General features: G+C 42.2%; 1 long non-coding RNA gene across 2 annotated transcripts; it reads left to right on the forward strand.

Moving 5' to 3' along the window:
- The first annotated feature begins 917 nt into the window (after positions 1–917).
- LOC150015069 (uncharacterized) lies at positions 918–4,494 on the forward strand. 2 transcript variants are annotated; one of them, XR_016509959.1, is made up of 4 exons: positions 918–1,118; positions 3,222–3,276; positions 3,688–3,883; positions 4,167–4,494. It is a non-coding gene; the product is annotated as an uncharacterized LOC150015069 (long non-coding RNA). The 2 variants fall into 2 exon arrangements; XR_016509960.1 differs by lacking the exon at positions 3,222–3,276.
- The last annotated feature ends 1,545 nt before the right edge of the window (positions 4,495–6,039 follow it).

Consider the following 6,039-nt stretch of genomic DNA (forward strand, 5'->3'; position numbering starts at 1 on the left):
AGGAAATAGCTGTGATCAGTAATAAGCAAACAAAAAAACCAAAAATAAAATAACCATAGCAATATAGTACAAAAGGTTACCAACAGAAGCTTCTATAATTTGAAACCTGCTCCCTGGTGCTACCTTAGGCATTTAGGAATGTATTTTCCAGTATCTTTAGACTTTTATTACTTTTTCTGTAAAATAAATATCAAGAACTTATTGTTTTGCAGTTAAACTCAGATTAACTGAAATGGATCATTTCTGTTAATTGAGTTCTTGGATTGGCAAAAAATAGAATTTTCATCTTGTTACATATTCCACTCAATTTAATTTTTTTGATCTCCAAAATAAGAAGTGTTAAGTCATTTCTATAGTGGTTCCCAAATTTTATTATATATAAGACTCTCCTTGGGAATCTGTTAAAAATACCAACTCCTGGAATCCCATCCGTATTTGTAAGGTTCAGAATCATTAGGCCAAGAATTCATCAGAGCCCAGGAATCTGCATTTTAGACAAACTGTCCAGGTAATTCTGATGCTGCTGATTTGGAGGAGAGTATAGCCCCTCCATGTCATGGTATAATAGTATTCCAGTTCTAGGCTGGTTTGCTGTTCCTTCAATCTACTCTATTCTACTGTATCACTGAAGCACAGGCTGGTTTCTCAGACTCGTCAAGTGTCTTCTAGCTGGTTTTGCTCAATGGGAGGCACTGGTGGGAGAGTGGAGGGCAGGAGGAAGGAATACTCTCGGTTCCGTAGAGTCTTTGGGAATGACTAAATGCCCTCTCTGGCTCTAGCTCTGCTAAACAAGCCCACTTGACCCCAAGGCCAAGCCTAGGGGTAGAGTAATCAATGTTTTTGTTAACTTCAGAGTTGCCTCATCTAGCCCATGTTATCAGTGCTCTCTGGCCACATCTCCGAGAATCCCAGTTCTTTCCAAAACGGCCTGACTGCTGAAGGTCAGTTCCTGCCTGTTTTTGTTGGAGGGCTGTCCCCCCAGTTTCTGGAACCCACTTTGTACACACAGCAGGCTGAGAGTGCCTAAGAATTAACATTTTCAGAGGGGTAGCCCTTAACCAGTGATTGACTGGCATAAATACCCCGCTCCTTCTCAACCTGGCCAGCATGATTCTGAGGTATGTATTTTGCCCTATTTTCCAGAGAGTCTGTGTGGGATTATATCAAAGTGAAATGCTGCCATCTCTCTGAGGTCATCTTGTTCAAGCCTGCTTTGTTTCCACAGCCTTCAGGCTAATAATTTCTGCTTAGTCATGTATATAGACATGCTAATCATTAGAGAAATTCTGCTTGCTGCTTGAGTTTTACAAAAACAGTTCCTCTCATTTCCCCTTTCCTTGACATAAAAGAAGCCTGAATTTGGTACTTTCTTAAGATGAATTTCAGGATTCGTTCTCTTGTCTTCTCAGTGCCTTCTCAATCAATATACCTTTCTTTATGTTCATTCAAGGTGTCAGGCACATGGACTTTGGACTGGTAACAGGGTTAAGTTCCAGCTTCCGCTTGAGTATTCAGCTGAATAAGATGCTCTTAATGGCTGTCTTACCTCCCCTTTCTGTAGCACTTCCCCTCATCTACCCACATCCCTTGCATTTCCCAATAAATTTCTTGCCTTGGAACTTGGTTCTAGCTCCTTGGCAACTCAAACTAAGACACTCATTGCCCCTGATCTACTTCTCAGCCTCTTCTATCACCCATGAATTCAGTTTCCAGCATCACATTCCCTTTGTTTTAAACTCTTGGAGGATTTTCTCATCCTGGTTAGATGTAGCTAGGGACTGGGTACTATAACTACTCAAGTGAACAAGCATGTTCCTTATTCCCAAGGGGCTCTCTGGCTAAAAGGGAAGACAACCAAGTATACAAAGCAAAAGCATGTAATGAATGCAGCAATTCACAAATATGCACAGTTCAGAGGAGAGAGAAATTACTTGGAGGTCTGGATGGGCATCTGGATGTGATCAGTGGAAACTTCACAGTGGAGTTAACAGTTAAGCTAGATTTTGAAAGATGGGCTTCCTAAGCGGTTAAAGGGAGGGGCAAATGGCATTCCAGACCGAGGGACTTGTTTGCAAAGTTACAGAGAAGTAAAACAACCTTTCAAATTTAGAGATACATAGTTGTTTTTCTGGAGAATAAAGTGGGATTTGGAGAGAGGCAGGAGATATGGTTAGAAAAAGCACAGAGGCCAGAATTAGAAAGCTGTTGTATTTCCTGCTCTGAAATTTGTGCTCTAGAGGCCTGAACAGTTTTCAGCATAGGGGTGATGCGATTAGATTTGTGCTTTAATGATATGGCTCTGGGACTCTGTGAGGATGAACAGTTGCTCAGACCTTAGTGAGCTTAATATAATTAACCTGAGTTTCTCTTTCATGAACATGGCTCTTGCAATGCCTCATGTAATTCAGACTTTCAGGGATGAAATACACAGAAAACATGAACAGATTCGTTTGGTGCCCCCATTTATTGGGTGCCTTCTCTGTGCCAGGCTTGTTCTCAGCATTGGTGATTCAATGGTAAATAAGACAGATAATTTCTTGCCCTCATGGACGTGTAGGTTCCAGAGGCAACATGATCTAATATCCCTGAAGGCGTTTTGGGGGGAGTCTTATTAGTATCTTGAAATGTTCTGTCCAAAAAGGGGTTCCTTGGTAAAATAAATGAGGAATGCTGCATTTTTATCTCCTATTAAAGATACACAAAAAGAAAATTTGCTAATTAAAGTCTCTGAAAAGTTCTATAGTAAAACAGTCTGATCCCTAATTAATTTTTCTGTGTTAGCCATCTGTTGTTTTTACCTGCTTAGTGTGGGTTCTCGTTCTCGGAACAGTACCTTAATTTTGCTCTGGGGAGCTATTTCCCTTGACTAGATTCAGTGCTGGAGGGCTGTTAGTCAAGATGCCTTGCCCTGCTCTAGGTATGGAAACACAGCCCAAGAGAAGCCAATCGGATGCTTTCTTTCTGGAATTTGTATCTTGAGTAGAGAGATGCACTGATTAAACATAGTTTAAGTTCATTTATCTTCTTCCTGGATCTTTCAAACAGCTCTTTTTCCAGTGTTTTAAATTTTTTGGTTATCCAGCTTGTAATAGAATAAAATAATCAGTCTTTCTGACTCTGTCTTGCTTGAGCCTGCCTGGTTCCCATAACATGTTTGCAAATCTTACTTAATCCTGCACACAGATATGCTAACTATTAAAGGAATCTAACTTACATCCTAGGAATTACTCAAACGACCTCTCTGCTCAAAACTACCTCCCCAAGGAGATAAGGAAGGTATGTACAAAAACAACGATTGTTTATCAAAAAGATTTATGGGAGCCTTGTGACTGAGACCACAGTAACCAGAGTTTATTGGCTAAAAAAAAAAAAGTTTCACCATCCCCCTTGGACCCTTCCTGACATCCAGATGTCTGCAGCCATCAATCACCTCCTTACCTCAAACCCTTCCTGCTCCCCCTTTTCCTCTGACATTAAATTAAGAAGTCTGATTTCGGTACTTCCTCAAGATTGTTCTTTAGGAAGCTAGTCTGTCATCTTCTCAGCTTGCTGGCTTTCCAAATAAAGTTTTTGCCCCTACTCCTTGTCCCTTGACTCAGTGGCTGTCATGCAGTGAGCAGTTTCAGTTTGCACTTGATTACACGCTTTCCTTTATATGAGTGTTCAGGTTGTGCATTCATGTTATAGACCTATATAACTCCTATGGGAATGGGGAGTCTGTGACTTCTGGCTGCATCTTGAAGAGACAGGAGAGTTCCTGATGCAGCAGACTTCTATCAGCATCCAGAAATATGCATTTGTTTTGGAGATCTGCATACCTGTACACATGGTCTCATCGATGCCTGCACGTGCACAACCTGGTCTTGTCTCTGGGTAACCCCAGGTATTTGCTGAAGTTGCTTCTTTTATTCTTCCACTTCTCTCAGGTGCTCTGACAGCATCTGAGAGATAACCCATGTAGACATAGTTGCCTTAGCTGGGGAGTGGTTTGGGGGCATAAAGTGTGCTTACTGCCAGAGATGTTGTTACAGAGTGGGGTCCCCCAGAAAACCCCAGAGCCTCTGGTTTGGAGGATGGGGGAAGGGAAACAGCTTTCAGGATGCCTTTGCATATCTATGGCTGGTAGCTAGGGTCTTAATTATGTAAATGTTTCTGTTCTTCCACAGCTCCAAGGAATAATGAACAGTGAATGAGCAAGACCTGTGGAAGATTCTGTGAATGGTCAGAACCAGTTACCACATCTACTGTATTACCGGCCACAGTCAGGGATTTAAGGAGAGAGTGGCAGACATTTGGGAAGGAAGAAAGGAGGAAGAAAAGAAGAGGGTCCACGCGGCTGGCAGAGGAGGAGAATTAAGCAGTTTACAAAGAGAAAGGGAAAGAGAATAATGCGGTATTGCAGAGAGGTAGAGGAGAGATCCATGCTTTCTTTGCAAAGAATCTGGGAACTCCACAGATCTAAATCCGCGTAATCTTTAAATAAACAATCCTTTTTCTTTTCACCAAACTCTGATGTTGAGAGTTATGCTTCTGGTGGCAGGCAGTCGGGCCCCTCATAACTGAACAGCCCATGGGGTTCTGTAACAGTGTGTCTGCTCCAGGATCAGGACGTGGCTGAGCAGCCAGGAATGTGGGTACCTGTGAGCATGTAGCCACAGCTTCTGCTTGCAGGCGCCCTTGCAGACTACCTTTAGAAGGGCTGAAAGAGCGAGGTGTGTTTCTGGATTATTTCATTCTGAAACCGGAAAAGCCAGTGCTTGTGCTGCCTGTTATCTACCAGACCCAATAAACAGAGACAGGGATTGAATCTTTATGGGCACTTTATTCAGATGGTCGGTGATCTGAGAAGATAGCGGGTTTGTACCCTAATAGACTGTCTTAAATTCCATTATAAATGGGCCCTTTTTATAAGGAGAAGAAAAGTGTAGGTAAGGGGTTTGAAATTCAGGGAAAAGGTTAATTGGATAAAAGCTGCAGCATTCCTTCATCTGTGTCCTGGGCGGTGGCCTTTGTGCCCTGGGCTGTGGTCTTTGCGTCCTGGGCCTTGGTCACCCTGGAGCACAATGACTCAGATACCATCTTGATTGCCTGCAGTCCTTCTGAGGCACACAGGTGGGACTGCTTATGGTTTCCTGGAATCAAGGTGGGTCACACCTCCAGTTCCTGAAACAATAGCTTTTACATACATTGATTACTAAGCTCATTAGCTGTTACTTGAAACAAAAATTTTCCAGCATTTGAGTTCCCTGTAAATTCTAGATGCTATGACAAAACACCACAGTCTGGTGTTAAAACACAAAATTCAACCAAGTAAATTTGAAGACCTAATTGGCTTTATTAAATGATTCATGAATTGAGTAGCAGCTCATCTGGCAAGCAGAGAGATATGCTGAGGGATTGTACTAAATGGAAAGTTCTTATAGGAAGAAGCATGTGGCAGGCAAGTTATTAGCAAAAGAAAAGAAAAAAAAAAGATTTTTTTTAGACCAGTAAGTCTTTTGGGGAGGATAAGGGATGAACAACAGTTTTATCATGCAGATTACCTCTTCTTCCTATGGAGTGGGAGGAAAGGAGAGGGCCAACATCACAGATCACCTCCTTGGTGCTGACCAGGAAATTCCAGACTGGTTGATTAATTTACATTTCTGGCGAACACTACAGTGAGATCAGGTATTATGTCCATGTTTGCTATCATGGGCTTTAGTGCAAGTGATGCCTCTTTGGGCCTGCCATTTTCTCTTTAATACTAGGTAGCTTATAAAAACACAAGTTTATTTCTCATGGTCCAAGATCAGGATGTCAGCCTGGTTGCGTCCTGGAGAAGGACCTCTTGCAGACTGTGAGTGAGGTTTCTCATAAGAACACCAATCCCCTTCATGAGGGCTTCACCCTGTGGCCTCTTCACCCACCCCAAACTGCATTCAGATGTCAACATAGAAATTTTGAGGGAGATAGAAACATTCCGACTACAGCAGTGTTGAAGCAAGAAGTCTGATTTATGGAATCAAAGCCATCCCTCTGTGAATGTAAAAAGGCGCT

The sequence above is a fragment of the Furipterus horrens genome, unplaced genomic scaffold, assembly GCF_987537825.1.
Source record: "Furipterus horrens unplaced genomic scaffold, mFurHor1.1.pri manual_scaffold_3, whole genome shotgun sequence".
Classification (NCBI taxonomy): Eukaryota; Metazoa; Chordata; class Mammalia; order Chiroptera; family Furipteridae; genus Furipterus; species Furipterus horrens.